Here is a 21,193-nt window from a genome sequence, read left to right as displayed (position 1 = left end):
ACTTCTTACTAAATATTTTTTGTTTTGGAAACTATAGTTATCCTTTTATAGGCATATGTTGTTTATATTAACATGTAATGGATTCACTGTCATTTATTATTAATTTATTATTATTTTAGCATGAATTTTTAAATAAACATATTAAAACTTTCGCAGTTTTAATTTCTACCATGGCAAATGTTGATTGTGATAAGCCATATAAACAAAAACTCTCTGGGAAGCTCAATGATTTCTAAGAGTGTGAAGGCATCTTAAGACCTAAAAGTCCTGAGTGTCACTGATTTAGAACATTGCTTAGCTCATAGGAAAAGGCATATAATCCTTAACACTTTTATTGGCTAATTCTTCACACGCCTAGAATTACTTGTTCCCAAGGTATGTATAATTTTAATAACAGTTAACTTTTATTAAAGATTTACTTTGTGTGTGCCAGACACTGTGCTATTTGCTTCGCATGTATTATGTAACCTAATTTTTAATAAAATGTGATAAGATAGGTACCAATGTTAGTTTTGTTTTATAGATGAGGGAAATGAACTACGGAGAGGTTAGGTAATTTGACCAAGGTCACACAGCTATGGAATAGCAGAAATGAGACCCCAGGCAGTCTGATTCCAGACTGCCCCTCATGACTTTTTTCTATGTGAGTTGTGTTTATATTATTTCCCCATTTAAATGCTCTGAGTCCCCCACCAACTTGATTGTGGGATCAGAGTCCATTCCCCTGACTCAACCCAAGCAAGTCTCCCCAGTACTTTCTAGGAACTTCCAAAAGAGTACCTCTCTCATGGAGCCACAGTGAAGTCCATCAGCAGCCATCCTCCACGTTCTTCTCTATTCCAATCACTCTCTGGTTTCCACTGGTTACCAAACGAGTTGAAGTTTTGCTATCACCTTCCTAATGATGCTCTTCATATATAAGCTATTACCTCACAACATCTGGGACACCAACAGGTGCTGGTTCTATCAAGACTGGCAATATAATTTGCAGGATCCAGTGCAAAATAAAAATGTGGGGCCTCTTCTTTAAAAGTTATTTAAAGTCTGCAGCTGCAAAGCATTGATCAAGTACAGAGTTCCATGTGAAGTGCTTTTTCAGTTGCATGCCTGGAGAATTGGCTCTGGGTTCTCTGCAGAGATGGGAAATACCACAGCCTTTCTGAATCTGTCACAGCTTGTGCCCCTTAGGCATGAAGGCAGGAGCCTCATGGCCACACATACTTTCTTGTGAAAATGGGTCCTGCAGCTTCCAGTCTTTAGTCCTCTAGCCAGAGACCATCGAATCTAGTACACAGGGATGGAGGTGCTGATGCCTTGACACTCCCTCTGCTATCTTGTCTTTCCTCTCCTTCCAGCAGCAAAGCCAAGCCTTTGTGCTCATCTGTGGTTGTGACCAGTTGGAGAGACATTAGGAGATGAGATACTGTGTTCACTCCTCACAGCTGTACCAGGGACCTGAGATATTCCATCACTATTCTATGAGTGAGTAAATTTAATATGTAGAAAGAACTGAGAACTTTTTCTTAAAAGCATGAAGAGCAAGACTTTGTCGGGTTATAGAGAAATCAAACTATTTTTTTCTTAAGCCAAAGAATGATGCTAACTGCCTTATTTAACCAAGCCATGGGAAGGATAGAGCAGGCTGGTTTCAGACATAAATGGATCTAGGGCCCTTAGCCCAGTCTGACAGTCACTATGAGGGTCTTATCCTATTTCTCTGACTGGCCTTGACTTCAGACCCAGAGCTATCCCTGGACCCGTCACTGTGGCCAAGGGAAATGGTGGGACCATTGGCCCAGATTGTGCCCACTCATGTGGTCAGGAAGCGGGCAGGGGTGCTAATGACCATCTCTCACCATGGTGAGATGGGAGAGTGGAGTAGGAGCCTTTTGCCCCCGAAAGTAGTAACTATTCTAGATAGAACCTTTATGGCAAAGCCATGGTTCTTCTAAAATAACCCTTTGCAGAAATGTAAACCTGAATGTGGGCAGGCAGAACAATGAGAGCCAGGAAATAGGATTCAGTTTAAGAAAATCTGGTTTATTAGAAACTGACATCAGGTGAGTGCTGACGCTTATATCTTCCACAGCAAAATTTGGGAACCCAGAGAAAGTGAGGTCCAATTAGTAGAACCTCGCCATCCTGAGAGACCCAGGGACTAATCCAGTGAATAATGCTCATGTGTTAGGATTTTTGGAGTTCCCACCAGTGGTTTTCCAGTGCCAGAGTATGAGAAGATAGTCTCCATGTCCAAACTCACAATTTCAGAACAAATTTCATCAAGATAAAGGTAAAAACAAACCATGACCTGGGAATTTTGTCAGTTAGATCACTATTGCAGAATTTATTTATTGCATACCCATGTCTTACAGCAAAAGGCAAATATGCAAAGGACACTCAGGTATGAAAATCACCCCTCCTCCGTGAACTGGTGGCCTGTGAAAGAGAAACCCAGAGAGGAATTGGCATACTTCCATTTCTATATTTCCTTCGTTTGGCACCAAAGGTAGTATTTTTGTAGTATTTTGCAAAAATACTTTTGTCTATATTTGTTTCCCAACACCCAAAATGAAGGGAGCTGATGAAGTAGAGGCAACCAGGAACTGGGGAGGGTCACTTTCTTAGGGATGGGTGGAACCAGTGAGAAGCTGTCTGATTTGCAGTGGTTCAGTGATTTCTTAAAATTCTTTGCAGGGCTGACCTATTTCTAATTCCTCGAGCCTATAGTCTGAAAGGTCATTAATCTGGGCTCGGCTCATGGTGCTGAGGCTTAAGACTTCTATTTCTTAAATGCCAAAGGTGTGTCAGGTTTTGAAATGCTGGTATCTCTATTCAGGCATGCAGTGGTTAGTAGAGAGGTACAGCAGCACTTCCTTTTGTCAGGGAAGCATTCACCTGACCAAAGGAGCCACCTGTGTTTTTACTTTTTTTTTTTTTTTTTTTTTTTTGCCATTTGGATCTTTGCCATGATTCAAAAGACAAACCAATCTCCCCCACACACTTTCTTTTTTCTTTTTTTTTTGTCAAGTACAGGGACAAACAGGTATGTGTTTGCTAATGGGTGACAGCATCAAATGTACTTCCCAAGAGTCAAGTTGGAGGAAAACATGGAAAGTATCAATTTATTCTTGTCACTTTCTGTCTCCTCATTTTCTATAGAATGAAATCTGAGCTCTTTGTTGTCACATATGAGGTTCTTTCTGGTCCTCTTTCTGCTTCCTTCACTGATCTTCCTTCTTGCCTCTCCCCAAACTTACCTTTGACCTCTAAGAACCAGTCCTGTCTCGGTTCACATCAGGGCCTTTGTAAATGTCATTCCTGGCCTTCTCACCTGGCGGATTCCTGCTGACCTTTCGGTGGATGGTTCTTCTTTAGGAGGCCTCACCTGACTCCCCAACCCTGAAGGAGGGACTTCTCTTTGGTGTTCCCATAGCAACCAGTGCTTGCTGCAGGAACGCACTTCCTCTGCATGTAATTGCTTGTTTACTTGTCTTTCTTCCCTATTATGCCTTTTCTTGTTTCTTTCTTTTCCTCTTTCTCCTTCTCCTCCTTCATTCTAATGCATTTTCCTTGCATGAAATCCAAACATCACAGATAAAGAATGCCATCCTCCTGGGCCACGCGTCAGATCTCTTTCATGTCTCTCTAGACACACTTACCAGCCACTTACTCCCACAGTGCGCTGGGAGCCTGACCTTGGGGTCTGCTTTGACAGGCCTTTTGCCCTCCAGCTTGCTATTGGGCTTGGCCACTAGGGACACAAAAGAAGGTCGGGGCTGGGAGGGAAAGGGTTTGATGTATGCGTCCCCTACTTCCCTCCCTGCCACATTCCCACTGCTGATTGTGTCACTCTAACTAAGGCTCTAGGTCTCCTCAGGTGTCCCTCTTCCTGCAATCACCTCTTGGGCTCTGGTGGCTCTTTTTCTTCTTGTCCTTCAGGCCTGGGCTGGTGAATGGTTCCTGCTTTCACTACTCCAGAAATCCAGCTCTGTACCGTGCTGCTCTCCTTAAACCCTGCCTCTCTGTAAGGTGTCCCTGTGTTAAATATTCCTTCCACTACCCAGGGTACGTGTGCATTCCATCATGCTGAGAGCCTCGCTGATTCTTATAATCACTTCCAACCCTAGTCCTTGCCCCTTCCTCGAGTTCACCCAGTTATAACTATGTCTTCTAGAATATCACAACCCTAGATGCTGGCACAGTATCACACACATAGAAGGAGTCCAATAAATGTTGACTAAATGCTATTATTGAACCTTGGGCTCCCAGGACTAAAAATTGCTAATTCCAGCCAAACACTCATTTCCTCTGCACATCATAAAGATAAAACAGGATCACAGTTGTTAGAGTGGAAAATTCCCTCACTGTTACAGCAGCAAATAGCCAGTATGTGTTCCAATGAAAGACTCAGGAATGGGTATAAAAATAATCCACTGTATACCATCAAAAATTGAAAGCACATTCTTTTTCTTTGAAACAGTATCGGCTTGTAGAAGATTTCACTCCAACAACCATCCATCTAAAACTTCTCTCCAAGGGCACAAGTAAAATGCAACTTGTTTCATAATAAGTCCCAGGAGTTTACTTTAAAGACATGATTACCCAGAAGGCAATGAGAGCTGTCTACAATTTCTTCTGTTTTAAGAATATTTCTATCCTAACGAAAGACAGGATAGCACCAAAGTTTCACTGGAAATTTTGGCTTGTGAATTATACAGGAAATAGAAATTTTGCATATCTGTGATTGATCGTGGATTGGACCTCATTCCCCCAATTATAGTTGCTCAACTATGGAGCATAAGGCCCCATCAGAAGCCCACCTATCTGTCAGATCAGCAGTAGGCCAAGCTGTAAGCTGACAGCCTTTATTCTACCATGGTTTCATTGCTGGAATCAGTGACTATTTCAAAACCAAGCTGGGGCATTGCATACTCGAGCCATTATTATAGCTACTATTAGCAGTGCCCTTACTAGGTACTTTGCACGTCTTATCTCACCCAGGCCTCCCATCAGCGCCATGAGGGGGATGCTTTTAGCATCTCCATCTCACAGATGAAGACACTGAGGCTTAGCCAGATGAAGGGGCTTCTCCAGCTGAGTGGTACAGGCAGTACTTCCTTTGCAGCCTAGGTTCCTTATCACGTTTCCATTCACCTGGATGGAAGTGAGTCAAACTGCCTTTGGGAACCTCCAGCTTCCTGCTGGGCTTTGCCATTAGGGGCACCAAAGAAGATGAGAGCGTTGGAGAGAAAGGGTTTGCAAATTTGCAAATATGCAAAATTTCTATTTTTTGTGTAATTCACAGGCTGGAATTTCCAGTGCAACTTCGGAGCTATCCTGTCTTTCTTTAGGTTAGAAATATTCTTGAAACAAAAGAAACTGTAGACAGCTCTCATTGCCTCTGGGTAATCATGTCTTTAGCATAAACTCCTGAGGCTTATTATGAAACAAATTGCATTTTATCTGTGTCCTTGGAGATAAATTTTAGATGGATGGGTGTTGGAGTAAAATTGAGTCTGGACTGCCTTTCTTCTTTGGTACCCACTTCTACTCTTGTACTTTTCTCATTGTGTTGCATTGGCTCATACTCAAAGGCAAAAAAAAAAAAAAAAAAAAAAAAAAATGGCACATGCCACATTTGGTTCACAAACTACTTGCCCTCCAAGGTTCTTAAAGGGTGTGAAATTTTGCTGGATCACACTTCAGAGTTGCTCATAACATTTCTGATTTTATTAACTGCCTCACTCCCCCATCTTTTTAGGTCCTTGGGTAAAACTCCACGAAAAAAAGAGAAACAATGACCCATTGACAGCAATCCTCTGACTGTAGCTTTTTCTGTTGTCTTTAGATTCATGGAGTAGACATTCAACTAAGCAGAGATCCTCCTCCAACCCCTACTTCTTCCCTCTCACCACACATTCCCATGCCTGGCTCTTCTTTACCTTTGAAATGTCCTCGTTATCCGCATTAGTATCAGCTGGTTCCATTACGGCACAGATGTCCTGACATGGACATTCTAGGGATTTATTTCCCCACCAGGCACCGGTTTGGTAAAGTTCTCTTTATTCCGCAACATGAGCACTGTTAGCATTTTGGTCCTGACAATTCTCCGTGGTGGGGGCCATCCTGGGCATTATAAGCTGTTGAACAGCATCCCTGGTCTCTACCCATGAGATGCCAGTAGCATCTCCAGTTGTGACAAACAAAAATGCCTTCAGATATTGTCAAATATCCCCTGAGGCCAAAATAACCCCTAGTTGAGAACTACTGGTTTAGTGAATGACAAGTGGCACCTGGCAGCAATACAGGTAACTCTGCACATTCTTACACATCAAGGCTCCTTGAAACATGCTCAGTGGTGACTGTGAGTCTCTCCCAGGAACAGGGGAGTTAGAAGCCCCCAGGGTGAGGATCCCAGTGTTTGTTTGTTTGTTTTTTTCTGAAGCCCTTTCATATTGTATGCCTATAGTAGCTCAGGGTCTTAATACATTCATTTCTGCATGGATGGGGTTTCAGGCTGCAACAAGATCTTGTAGGGACACTATCTCTGGCTATTAGGTGATCACAGTTCTGTGCATTGTCTCACCCAGTCCTCACAGTAACTCCAAAGACAGGTTGTATTATGATCCTATTCTACAGATGAAGGAACTTAGGAAAGTCACACGTCCAGGTCATACAGGTAGAGAGTGATGGAGCCAAGACTTGAGGCGAGGTCTTTTTGATTCCAGGTATGGATTGGCTGATTACAACTGCTTCTTTGGTGATAAGAGGGTACTGGGACTCCTCTATTTGAGAAAGAAATGCAGTAAGTGAAAGCAATGGTGGAAACTCAGATGCTGGACAACACATCCAGGAGGCTGGCTCCTCTCCATCAATAAACCAAGAACAGTTGCTTAGTGCTGTCACTTCAGAAAACTGACTGAGAGAGGCCAGATAATGATCCTTTCTTCTCCATATCTATCTGCTAGTCTAACTTCTCAGTTCCATGTTCTTCTTAAGGGGCAGGAAGGCTTTACTCAATTGTACTATTGCTGTTCAATGAGTGTTGCCACCTAGTTTAGGTACAATCACAAGATGATTTCATTTCATAAGCTATGTGAGGGCAGGACAATGTCTGTATTGCTTGCTGTTTTATTCTCAGCACTTGGGGCTCTCAATGAGCATTTCTGAAATGAATGAATCAATGAATTAATGGATACATCTATCTTGAGAAAGGGTAGATAAATTTTTACTTTTATTGCTTTTCTTAGATTTTTAATTCATGAGCAGGAATTAGTGACGGGTTTCAAGGTGACCAAACTTAATGTGGTACGTACATTATTGAAGTGGAATCTTAAAAATCTATCCATTATATGTACTGAAACATCACAATGTACCCTATATATATGTACAACATCATGTGTCAATTAAAGTAAAAGGAAAGAAAATATATACAAAAAGGTAAATCTGTGTTTCCAATACACATCTTTTGGATGACAGCAGACCATAATATGGCATTTCACAAAAGCAAGACAAAACACAACAAAATGATCTGTGGGTACATTGACTCATGATTAAATAACACTGACACTCCTAGTAGGAAAGATTTGCCCATTGGATTTTCTTTAGGTCCTTCTGTCTGGTTGGGGAGAAAGTCTCAGTTGGTGCTAGTGTAGTCTTTAACATCACACTATCACTTGTTAATCTCCCTCTTTGACAAAGGAAGAGCAGACTTCAGGCTCAGACCCTTCAACAGACAACAAGTCCAGATAGAATTTTATAGCATTTTAATGTTTATATTGTGACATAGTCAAGTTGGTCATCTATGTAAGGCAAACGACACTTGGTGTTTTATGTTTACGGTTTTTGTAAAATATTTCCCTTTTATATAAATCTAGTAAAACAAAAATGAAGGGAAAATTATTGAAAGTAAAGCATTTCATGTCTTTATAACGGTTGTTGCATAGACATGGCAAACATTTTTGATGTGGTACACAAGTGGGTGGAATTTGAGAAATACTGTCACACCTATTAAGAACAAAGAAGGAACTGGTTTTTAATCCTAAATTTACACCTTGCTAGAAAGGTGGCCTTACAGGAAATTCTTTAGCTTTTCCAGGCCTTGATTGTCCTCAGATGGAAATGGGGATGGTATGTACGTAATAGTTTTGTTATAATATTTTAATGAGACAATATGTGTAGAATACTTTATTACCTGGCATTTAGGAATAACTCAAAAAATGGTTGTCATTTGTTGTTTAGATCTTGTTTCCCCATAAGCTGATGCCATTAAAGACTGACAATAATACCAGGGAATGAAAAATATGCCTTATTTTATTTTCAGATGGTCTGGCTTGATGATATCAAACCTGACGTGGCCTGAAGAGACAGACAATGGCTCTTGCTAGCTAATTATTGTCAGATGGATCAGCAGCCGACCAGTACTTCTAAAACTATTGTTTTTGGCAAATGTTCCTCAACATTTTCCTGGTATATAAATAATGATCTCTTGCAGAAAGTCACTTCCTTTAGTTTCCTTGGTGTACGTTTCATAAATGGTTTGCTTTGGCCGGTCCTCCAGGAAGTCATTTTATCATAGCTACAGGTGGTTTGTGAAGAATTCATTTTGGTTAAGGAGGACACCTGATTACGCCTGCCTTAAACATTTTCAGGCCATAACTATTTGGGAAAAGTTACATTCTCTTGGGTCTTGACCATCTATTCTATGTCTTGGGGCAGATTCTGAAGGAGATTCTGGGTAAAGTCTGGAAATTTTGGCTTTGGCTTAACTGGGTTATCCTCTGACTCCCATTCAAGCTTTTTTGTTGTTGTTGTTGTTGTTGCTCTCTCCCTCTCCGATCATCTGATACTCCAAGAGTAAAGTCGAGTAACCAGTGTTGGTGAGATGGAACCAAATGGTGAAAGAAAGAGAGAGAGAATTTTAAAGGACTGTTGATCAGGAAAGACATATGAGAGAGTGAGGTAGCTTGGAGAAAGGGAAGGGAGTGGTGCTTGGGGGAGGGCACCTGGATCCTGGGGGCCCATTCATCACCTTTATGGGGGCAGTAGATAGGAGGGTAATGTCAGAGGATTGCTTAGTATTTGGGTACATCTTCTTAGGGGCAACAAATTCCCTCCCCTCCCAGCAGAGTTCTACCAACAGACCGAATTCATTAGCACAGAGGTTGACTGCTGTCATAGGGACCCAGTATGAGCTTGGCTTAACCAAAAGAGAAGCTCTTTCTTTCTCTAAGCCTAGGACTGCTATAGTACGGCAGTACCATAGTATCAGTCATCCAGCCCCTTCTTACTTGTTGCTTCTCTGTTTTTTGACAACTTCCTTGTTTGGCTCAAAATGGTTTACTACCATACCCACATTTCAGCTAGGGGGAAGAAGTAAGTTCAGGGGGGTGGGCAAGGTCCTTGAGAAGCCATGTTCTAGAATTTGCACACATCACCTCTCTTCACAACCCTTACAAATATTTACCAAGCACTTCAGCCTCAAGCACAGTGAATAAGGCATATTAGATTTCTACCTTCAGTTTAAAAGGCCAGTTAGCATTCTTCAGGGACTACAGTCTCATCTCCTTGCCCACAAATATTTATCAAATTTTGAGAAAAACATATTCATTGTTTCCCATATTCATTGTTGTACATGAAGAACATTGCTGAGTTCTGTCTGAGTGCTGGGGTAACAGCAAAGACAGTAGGCAGATCCTCCCCGCAGGGAACATAGTCTGCTGAAAAACAGTAATGAACAAATATGTGAGCAAACAGAAAAAGTAATTGCAGGCAGGGCATGGTTGCTCACGTCTGTAATCTCCACACTTTGGGAGGCTGAAGTGGGAGGATCACTTGAGCCCAGGAGTTCAAGGCCAGCCTAGGCAAGATAGTGAGACTGTGTCTCTAAAATTAAAAAAAAAAAAAAAAAAAAATCAAACAATTAGCGGGGCATATGGCACATGCTTGTGGTCCCAGCTAAATGGGAGGTTGGGGAAGGAAGATCACTTGAGCCCAGAAAGTTGAGGCTGCAGTGAGCCTTGTTTGTGTCACTGCACACCAGCCTGGGCAGCAAAGTGAGACCCTGTCTCAAAAAAACAAAACAAACAAAACAAAACAAAACAACAAAAACAAGTAATTGCAGATTGTGGTGAGTGTTTTGGAAAAAAAACCCAAACTGAATGCTTAAAGAGAAAAGAATGAGAAATCATGTTGTTTGAATTGATGGCTTCCAAAGCTTTTTGAGGCAGTGTCATTAGAAAGCTTATCCTTGAGAAGGAGGGAGCCAAGTGAAATTCTGGGATGTTGGAATACTATACAGCAGTGAAGATGAAAGAGTCATAGCTACATGCAACCATGTGGATGCATCTCAGAAGCATACAGTTGAGTGAAGAAAACATCACCTAAGACTATATACACTATGATACAATTTTTTATAAACCTCAAACACAAACAACCAAGTAGCATATTATTTCAGGATGCATACATATGGAATAAAACTAAATACAAAAAAGACATGAGAATAATGAACACAAAATTCCGAATAATGTATACCTGAGTGGGAGAGGAGGAGAAAATAAGAGGATATTCAAGGTAAAGTGACAGTTTTAAAGTTAGATTGTAGGTTCCTGGATGCTAGTTTTGTTGGTGCGCTTTCTAACTTATACACGTGTTAAATGTATTTTTGAATACATTTAACAGTGCTTAATACAACACATTTTAAAACATAGCGGAGGGGCATTCAACTAAGTATCTAGGGAGTCCCGGCAGACAGTGTAAACTGGTGAAGTGGCTGAGTGGGTCCCTGGGGAACACCAGAGCACCTGCCTCGTCTACAGGGGCGCCATCGCCCAGTCCCTGCCCAGGGTTGCCATGTGAGCTTGCAGGCCAATTGCCCAATAACATCCATCCAGAACGTCCGATTTTTCTTAAGGAGCCTCACATCTGACATTTGTATTTTTACAAAACACTGTTCCAATGCTGGCAACGATTCCACATTTCAAAAACTCTATGGGGGCAAACGACATCCTTCGGGAGGCATACCAAGTCTCAGAAATAGAGGCAGTACTTGGAGGCCTATACTAATTCCATGCCCATTTGCAACAAGAATTCCTAAACGTATTTCTACCATACTGCGCGGCTCTAGTGCAGGCAGGAAGGAAACCCATCCCCTCTGCATTCCCAGCGTGTGCTATTTCCAACCTGTGGCTTTGCTGGGTTCCTACACTTCTCTCACTTGTGAGCTCTCACCTCTAAGTCTGGAATGTGTGAAGGTGTTGCCAGCGCAGCTGAGAGCGGGTGGGCAGGAGCTTGGGCTGTGTCTCCGCCTGAGAGCCTGATTTCTGCATAGCACCCTCGCCCCCAGCCTTCCAGGCCCAGCTGTGCATGGTATTTGCAACACCCTTATTTTCCCCTAAAGGGCTATGGGGGAGGAATGGGTAACACGCAGCTAGGACCATGCTGCTGAGATCTAATGTACATTGTCTACTGTTGGGACTGAACACTTTCCATACAAGAGTATGCAGACCCCAAGGGACATTTGGCAATATGTGGAGATATTTTTATTGTCACAATTGGAATGGGGGCACTGCTCAGACTTGTGCGTGGTGGGTTGTGGGTGGAGGTCAGGGATGCTGCTAACCATCCTGCAATGCACAAGACAGCCCCCCTTCCTCACCCCAACACTCCAACAAAGAAATATTCCACTCAAGATGTCAATAGTGAACAGTGCTGAGGCTGAGAAACTCTTTTCCCTCTGTCTGCTCCCACCAAAAGACAAAGGTAAATAAAGCCACGGGCTGCCCACTCCCTGTGAGTGATGAAAGGTGTGTGTTGGGGGTGGGGTATGGTGAGGGGTGTAACATGAATTTAGAAGACATGCCCTTTAGCTAGAGCTGGGATTTGTGGCCACTATTTTGTTTTTATTAAAGCGTAATGCTCACAAGCAGAAGAGGAGATTTGTTATTCTAAAGACAGTTGCACACCAAAGCATGCTATTGTATAATCTGGCATTTTCCCCACTAGGGAGCTATGGTGCATTACTCACGAGTGACAGAACCAACGAGCTTCATCTCCCAAGAGGCCGGTGCATCTGTTTAAAGAGAGCAGGCGCTATGCAGAGCCGCCCCCACCCCACCCTCCATGGCGGAGTGCAGTGGGGGAAGGTAAGCTTCATTTCAGTCACTGTGAGGATGAACCATGCATTGATTCTATGCCCGCCCCACTCCCACTCCCCAAAAGGAGAGGGTCGAGTCCAATCGTGTTCTAGTAGCAGGACCCCAGGAAAGGAGGCGATTATTCTAGGCTTCAATTCAATAAATATGATTAGCGAAGTCCTGGCTGTTTCTGTACCTCAGTTTCTCAGAAGAGCTATGCATACTGGGGCCAAGAGCTTGGGGCTTGGGAGTCAGCTGGTTGCCATCAGTTTGAATGCAGGTTCAGCGCTTACAGTGTGTGCTCTTGGGCCTTGACTTCTCCCTAAGTCTTGGTTTTCTGATCTAAAAAGTAGGGATAGTAATGCTTGTCTCATAGGGTCACAAGAGACAAGGATTATAAAGCACTCAGCACTTGCCAGGCATGTAGCAAGGATCATTCCAGTATTCAGAGATAAAAGGAAGTCAACGCATATTCTCTTTGCACCTTGCGGAACAGCTGGGAATTGAAATGAAATTATGGATGGGAAAATACTTGGAAAACTTAAAAATGCAATTTCAGTGAAATGTAATGAAATCAATGTAAATATCAATGCAAATAGCGATAGTGTTTATTGTGCTGATCCTAGTAAAATAGAAACATTATTACACATTATAATTACAACCAGTTAGAAGTGGAAGAAAATTAGGTCTGCATTAGTTTAAACCTTCTATTTTATAATGGGAGAAATTGACTTCAGTGGCAAAACTTGAACGAATCCCAGCCTGGTGCCCTTTTTCCACTCCCCACAGAGTTAACTTGTTTAATTTGGCAGCCAGTTAGAGCATTGCTGTATCAGGTGGAAGGTCTCTAACTTACAGACATAAGCCTCAGTTTCTTCGTCTCTAAAATGGACATGATAATGAAACCCAACTCACAAGGTAGTGATGAAGAGTGAGATCATGCAGGTCAAATGTTTAGCAGGCATGCCTAGCCCATGGAAAGTCCTCCAGAAACAGTAATTATCATTATCCTTATTAATGGTAGTAATTGAGATGACATCTGTACATGTATCTCTCCCAGAATCTGACATCAATTGGTGAGGAGGGGAGGGGCAGTCAATATCTATTCATTTGTGCAATTGCAGATAACAGTACCTCAATGTTCTGAGAAACATTGGTGGGGACTCTAAGTCTTCCTGAAGAATTCACCATCACATTGTCTGGTTCCTGGACATCCCAGGGGAGGACCTGGACAGGTCAATGGCATCCTTTTGTAGCTTCAGAAACAATAAAAGCTGTCTGACAGTCTAGAATTCGGACAGGGATAGAATTCTACAAGCCAAAGGCCCTGATACTAATTTTGTTCTGGTCTTTGTATTAGTCCTTTTTTACACTGCTGATAAAGACATACCCAAGACAGGGTAAATTATAATGAAAAGGAAGTTTAATGGACTCACAGTTCCACGTGGCTGGGGAGGCCTCACAATCACGGTGGAAGGCAAAAGGCATGTCTTACATGGCAGCAGGCAAGAGAATGAAAGCCAAGTGCGAGGGGTTTCCCCCTATGAAACCATCAGATCTCGTGAGACTTATTCACTACCATGAGAACAGTATGGGGGACCCTCCTCCATGATTCAATTATCTCCCACTAGGTCCCTCCCACCACACGTGGGAATTATGGGAGCTACAATTCAAGATGAGATTTGGGTGGGGACACAGCCAAACCATATCAGCCTTAGAGGATTTGTGAACTTTTAGGGTGGGCAGCAGAGATCAGTCGCATGTTCAGATGACCCTAGACCAGTGGTTCTCACATTTTGGCCTGCATCAGGATCACCTGGAGAATTGTTAAAACACAGGTTACTGGTCCCATGCCCTCTGACGGTCTGGTGTGAAGCCCTATATTTTGCATTTCTTTCTTTTGTTTTTGAGATGGAGTCTCACTCTGTTGCCTAGGCTGGAGTGCAATGGCACGATCTCGGCTCACTGCAACCTCCGCCTCCTGGGTTCAAGCCATTTCTCTGCCTCAGCCTCCCGAGTAGCTGGGATTACAGATGTCCACCACCACGCCCGGCTAATTTTTGTATTTTTAGTAGAGACGGGGTTTTGCCATGTTGGCAAGGTTGGTCTCCAACTACTGACCTCAGGTGATCCACCCTCCTCAGCCTCCCAAAGTTCTGGGATTACAGGCGTAAGCCACCGTGCCCAGCCTAAATTTTGTATTTCTAACAAGATCCCAGCTGATGCTGATGCTCCTGATCCAGGGACTGCACTTTAGAATCACGGTCCTGCAGCAGCATTGCTATGCTTCAGTACTGTTGGTGTTTAGGGCTGGCTAATTCTTGGTTGTGGAGGGTACTGTAGGGTGTTTAGCAGCATCTCTGGCCTCTGTTCACTAGATACTGGTAGCAGTTTCAACAACCAAAAATGTCTCCAGACATTGCCTAATGCCCTCTGTGGGGCAAAATCTCCTGGTTAAGAACCCCTACTGTAGACTGAGATGATTAGAATCGAACTCTAGTCACTTCTTGTCATAGTGGTGTGACTGCAGTCATATTGCTGTGCCTTTCTAGGCTTCTTCATCCATGTAATGGGTACAGGGATGCCAGCCTCATAAGATCCAAGTGGAAACTGAGAGATAATACAGGGAAAGCCCGAAGCACAGTGCCTGTACACATTGAGCAGCTTAATTCATGTTAGTTATTGCTTTTGAGCCCTCCATAGCAGATCTACATAGTGCAATGTTTTTTGTTTTTTTTTTTCTCCCATGAAGAAGTTTTCTTATATAAAGCATTTTCATAGAGAAAGCAGGTTTATATAGAAAGCATTGGCTGCTGATTGGAGTGGAGAGGCTGTAGACCTTCATCTAGGATCGAGCAACCCCCAGAAAACAATTTTAAACATGTCCATTCAGACAAAGGAGTCCAAAACCATAAGGTCCTCTCAGCATCCTGAACTAATGTCCAGCTGTTATCTCGGTGAGTAGTTCCCAATCATTAGCTCAGAGGTGACTGACTACAAAAACATATTCCAGCTTTATGAGCACACCTCCTATTTGCTAGCCAGGGTTGACACTACCGAGATCTCTTTCCAGTTTTTAGAATTTAAAACAATGAGCTGGGCACTCACATTTTCTTTCCCAACTTTGCTCTAGAAGTGAGCTTTCAAATCTGGAGCACTGCTGCATTCTGAGTTCCCAAGCAACTCCTGTCCAAGGGTAATCTATGCTGGTACACACAAGGGATCATGGATTTTTCTTTGGCTGTCAGCTCTCAAAATTACCCAGCAATCCCAAAATGAATTTCCACTAATCTGACAGTTTTGCCTCTCCTGACATGATGTACTGTATATTCAGTGGTCAGCAGGGACTATTTAATTGCAGTTAAGCCTCTGCTGTTCATTGTGGCATTTAAAATAGAGCAATGTGTAATGTGGCTACCCTTACTGACTCTCCAGGCCCAGATGGGTGGGTGGAACTCAATTTTGGGGGGAAACTTCTACCTGGGAACATTTAGTAATTAAGTTTTACTGGCTAGCAGCTTTAATTCTTTCATTTTGAAGATTTATAAATGTTAGAATCAAAACTAACATCAAATCTCTCTACAAGGTAGAAGGAACTGCAATATCAGATGAAACTGCTGATGAGTTACAAATGGATTAGAAACTCAAGAAAGGAGAGATTAACATTTTTAGAGTACGTACTATATGCTTGGCAGTTTTCAGGTGTTATCTCACTTTTCTCTTAAGGCATTTCAAAGAGGCAGGGATGTTTCCCCCCATTTTACAGATGCAGAAACTGAGGCCTTAAAGGATTAAGTTACTGCCCAAGACTTGTGAGTGTGTGAGCAGAGCCAAGATTTGAACCCAGGTGTGTCTGATAACAGTCTAGACTCTTAATGCCCCACGCTAAACTTCCCAAAAGATGCTAGATGTCATTTGTTTTTCAACTGTTTATTTGACAGGTGGAGAAACTGAGGTGTAGACAGTTCAAAGTGACTTGCTGAGAATTAAGTTATCTCAGGCTCAGGAAATTAGCCTGTGGGTATTCATAAGTCTGATTATTAAGAATAATGCAGGGCTTTGCCACTTATAAAGTGCTATAACTTCCATTATCTCATACTAAATTTTGGTTTTCAAGCAATTCTGTTATATGAACTGATAACTCAAAAAGAAAAGCATTTTGATAAGTGCTCTTTTTCCCACTGTTGAATCTAATGATAAATATCTGCCTTATAACCACAAAACTGCTACTGTAAGGTGCCACGAACACATGAAGAGCAAAGATCTAAGTGGATTCACTTATTCAGCAAATATTATTAAGCTTGTAATATGTGCTAAACGTTATTCCAGGCGCTGGGAGTACTACAGTGAGTAAAATGTTTAAAACTTCCCTACCCTAAGAGGGCTTACATTTTAGAGGGCACAAGCAGATAACTGACTAAGTCAATGAGTGAGATATAAAGCATGTCAGGTCATAAGTGTGAGCCAGCGAAATCAGGATGGGAAGGAGAGAAGGGAGCACCGGAAGCAGGGATTAAGTGGAGAGGGTGATATTTGAATGAAGACATACAAATATGAAGACAAGTTTTTTGAATATGTTGGAAAGAGCATTCCGGGTAGAAGGAACAGCTAATGCTAAGTCCTTGAGGCAGTGAATATATCCTTTGTTGTGTTTAAGGAACCCTAATGGTTAGCAATGTGGCAATTTTTCGTGGACTTATTTGCCATTCGTATGTCTTCTGTGGTAAAATATCTGTTCAAGTCTTTTGCCCTTTTTGGGTAACTCGTCGTCTTCTTCTCCTTCCTCCTCTCTTCCTCTTCCTCTCCTCCTTCCCTCTCCCCTTCTTCTTCTCTTCTCCCTCTTCCTCTCCCTCTTCTTCTCCTTCTCCCTCTCCCTCTCCCTCTCCTTATTGAGACAGGGTTTTACTCCCATTGTCCAGGCTGTAGTGCAATGGCGCGATCTTGGCGCACTGCAACCTCCGTCTCCCAAGCTCAAGAGATTCTCCTGCCTCAGCCTCCCAGATAGCTGGGACTACAGACACACACCGCCATGCCCAGCTAATTTTTGTATTATTATTATTATTTTTTTTTGTAGAGATGGGATTTCACCACGTTGCCCAAGCTGGTGTTGAACTCCTGGGCTCAAGAAATCCACCTGCTTCGGCCTCCCACAGTGCTGGGATTACAGGTGTGAGTCACTGCACCCAGCCTAATTAAATTTTGAATATTTTATCCCTATCAATGACTTGTCTTTTCATTCCTCTAACGTTCTTAATTTTGATCAAGTCCAATTTATCTTTTCTGTCCTTTATAGATTGTTCTTTTGGTGTTACATCTAAGAAATCTTTGCTTTTGATTATTTTAAAAATTGATTTTCTCATCAAGTAAAAGAAAATGTACTTTCAAGTTCCTTTAAGTATATCTGTGTTACCTAGGCAACCAAGTTATTTATCAATAGGTGATCATTTGTAATGATTTGTTAATAAAGGAATTAGAAAATCTTGCTTTCCATGATCCTTAATCTACTTGCAAGACCTCATCCCCCTTAGTATAAGCTTATCCAAGGCCTACGGCCAACTTGGAAGAGAAGCAGGTGCGATTTTGTGGGGAAAACTTCCTGGGCCCTAGCAATAGGAAACTGAATTTTCTTTGTTCTGCTACTAATCAGAAGCTCAACTCTGGGCCAGTTGTATTCTCTTTTTTAGTTTACATTTCCAATTGCAAAAATAAGGAGTTGTACTAGATTTTTCTGTGCTCCTGTCTAGTCCTAATACTATATAAATGTGATATTGACAGTAAATTGAACATCTTCAGGAGGTCCAGGACTAGAGTCAGGCAAGAGCTGCGTCTAGAGCTTCTTAGAAGCTGTGCGTGGCTGGACAGGGTGGCTCACACCTGTAATCCAGCACTTTTGGAGGCCAAGGCAGGTGGATCACGAGGTCAAGACATCGAGACCATCCTGGCCAACATGGTGAAACCATGTCTCTACTAAAAATACGAAAATTAGCTGAGCGTGGTGGTGCATGCCTGTACTCCCAGCTACTCGGGAGGCCAAGGCAGGAGAATCGCTTGAACCCGGGAGGCAGAGATTGCAGTGAACCGAGATCGTGCCGCTGCACTCCAGTCTGGTGATAGAGCAAGACTCCATCTAAAAAAATAAAAAAGAAAAAAAGAAAAAGAAAAAGAAAGAAAAGAAAACAAAAAGCTGTGTGCTCTCAGGATTGTCCAAATTTTCATTCTGCATTTACACAACCCTAACAAGGAACCACTTGCAAGACACTGGGAATGAGGGCCTCCATGAATTTTATGCCCTCCATAATTCTCTTGCCGTATCCTAGTTCTGGTCCTGACCTTCATTGAGATAAGTGGGCATGACCCACGAGGGGGCTGTGATGAACTGGCACAGGGCGTCTTGCATTTGAGTATGCATTCGAGTCCCCTGGGAATACTGTTCATTCTCATTCAGAGGGTCTGGTATGGGGCTTGCGATTCTGCCTTTCTAACAAGCTCCCAGCTGATGCTTGTGCTGGTGCATGGGCCACATTTTTCATATCAAGGAACTAGAATGTGCCAGCTTTGTCCAAAAAAGCAACTCACCTTCATCCATGTGGGAATTCAGTCGCCAGAGTGCTTAGTGTCTTTTGTTTTGTTTTGTTTTTGGGACATAGTCTTGCTCTGTCACCCAGGCTGGAATGCAGTAGTGTGATATTGGCTTACTGCAGCTTTTGACTCCCAGGCTCAAGCAATTCTTGTGCCTCAGCCTCCTGAGTAGCTGGGAATACAAGTGCACGCCACCATGCCCAGCTAATTTTTGTATTTTTAGTAGACACAGGGTTTCACCAAGTTGGCCAAGCTGGTCTTGAACTCCTGACCTCAAGCAATCTGCCCACCTCAACCTCCAAAGTGCTGGCATTACAGGTGTGAGCCACCATGCCTGGCCCCAATGTCTTGATTAGTCAAAAGAGACACTAGAAATCTGTGATGTAATATGAAGTCTCTGAAAATGGGCAAAAAAATAGCAAGATCTCAGAATAAATTTAACAACAAAGTCAACATCCCCGTCCCCACCCCAGAAATGTTAGCCTGAAAAAGGATGTCAGAGTTAGACTCAATTTCATTTCTCAGGGTGTCCTTGCTTGAGTTGACATGCAGTGATGGATCAGTGGCTCACCTATTCTCCTCTTCCATCCTTTTTGCCCACTGTGTCTCCACTAGTAATTTTCATCTTTGTTTTTCAGCATATCTCCCCTTCTTTTTCTTCACTCCCCAGCTCCTTACATGCCTCAAAGCTTCTCTGGAGTAGACAGCTGTCTCCTTTGTCAGCCCAGCATCCATTTGCTCTCCTTCTGGCATCAGCCTGTTTTGTTTTGAAGGTTTATTCTCTCCCACGTTCAGCTCATGCGATTCAAACCAGACTGCACCTTCCTGCACCCATGGCTCCAGTAGGAACCAGGCCCAAGTTGGTCAATCAGGGTATTTATTCTATCACCCCAGCTCCAGTGACTGACTGAGGAACGAGCACAGTACCCACGCAGGATGGATTACCTTTCTTGCCCAGCCTGAGTTATTGGGAAAAGGGAGCCCTTTCCCTTGGAATTGGTAAATTGGCAATAACAATACCTAACACTTACTGCATGTTTACTCTGTACCAGGCACTGCTTTAAGAACATGCTTTTACATGAATGATCTCTTTAATCTTCACAACAATCCTGTTTTGTATGTACTTTTATTGTCATCATTTCACAGATGGGGAAATTGAGGCACAGAGAGGTTAAAGAGAAGCGCCTGAAGCCACACAGCTTGCAAGCGGTGGAGCTGGGATTTGAACTTGTCAATCTGGCTGCAGAGCTGAGCTCTTGGAGACTAGGTTATACTGCCTAGTAGCATGTAAGCCTGGAGCTGCTGGCAGGCATTTTGTAAGTCTGCAGAGTGAACCTCAATGAGCATGAAGCAGAGAGGAAAGCAGTACTGAGAGATGCAAAAAAGTCTGTGTTCCAGCAAGGGAATCTGAAGTCCTGGATCAAACCTTACCTGGTGCCAAGATTTACCAATCAGACATGCCAATTGTAAGACCCAAATTTACCCTTTTGGGGGGATTGAGTTTGAATGAGTATTTTTGTTTGTTTGTTTTGTCATCAGAAAGATTCCTGATTAATACACAGTATGACCTTGACCAAGATGCTTCATTTCTCTAGGACTCAATTTTCTTATCTGTAAAGGGTTCATCAACATTCGTTGGTTGAATCTTACCTGAAACATTTTTTTCAGTCTTCATCAATCTCATCTAAGCCTTTGTTTCCATAGAACAAAGCCATTTAAGGAAGGAGGGGGAAGTGTCATGGAGTCTTACTGTCCTGAGTGCAAATATGGTCTCTGTATCGTCCTTATCTGTTCATTTTTTGCCTCTCAGTACTAGAATGAAAACTCTAGAAGCGGAAGGAATTTTGTCTGTTTTCTTACTGTTGTATCCTAAATGTTTTGATTTTCATATATCTGTATATATATTTGTTAAATTAGTGAAGAAATCCTTATACGTCTTTATGGATAACAACCTGGTTTGGGCATGGTTTGCAGTCATGGGTCCTTCCTTTCGTGCGGGAGTGGTTATGGATGGTATTTGTTCCTCTCCGCTTCGTAATTCTCTCGTCCATTTTTGACTTCATGGACAGGAACAATAGATGAAGAAAATGGAATCGTCTCTGAACAAAACACAGGGTTTTAATGCCTCTTAAATCCTGTAACATATTATCACTTCTAAACTCACAGTAAGCAGTTAAGTTCTCATGACGGGTGAATTTCCAGTTTCAAATGATATAAGAGAGGACTGTGTCTTACTTTCCTTTCTATTTTACGTATATTTCAATATCTTAGTAGAGCTATTACCTGAAATTGATCCCCCAGCATTAGGAAACAGGATGTTGCTGACACTGTGATGTGCTATTATATAATGTACCATTATTTGTCATGTTTGTTGTGACGTCCAGCCCAAGCTTCTCTCTTGCAAATAAACCTCATTTTTGTTTTGGGCGGCAATGTGCTCAGATCCAGGCAATAATAATAACCATAGTAGGCCTGGTGCG

General features: G+C 42.5%; 1 long non-coding RNA gene across 1 annotated transcript; it reads left to right on the top strand.

The window, feature by feature from the left end:
* The first annotated feature begins 432 nt into the window (after positions 1-432).
* On the top strand, positions 433-20,266 carry LOC126929853 (uncharacterized). Its single transcript, XR_007717295.1, has 4 exons — positions 433-1,482; positions 2,373-2,506; positions 12,004-12,143; positions 19,860-20,266. It is a non-coding gene; the product is annotated as an uncharacterized LOC126929853 (long non-coding RNA).
* Positions 20,267-21,193: the final 927 nt, after the last annotated feature.

The sequence above is a fragment of the Macaca thibetana genome, chromosome 10 (assembly GCF_024542745.1).
Source record: "Macaca thibetana thibetana isolate TM-01 chromosome 10, ASM2454274v1, whole genome shotgun sequence".
Taxonomy (NCBI): domain Eukaryota; kingdom Metazoa; phylum Chordata; class Mammalia; order Primates; family Cercopithecidae; genus Macaca; species Macaca thibetana.
Note: the sequence above shows the minus strand (reverse complement) of the source record. Positions and strands in the feature narration are given on the sequence as shown.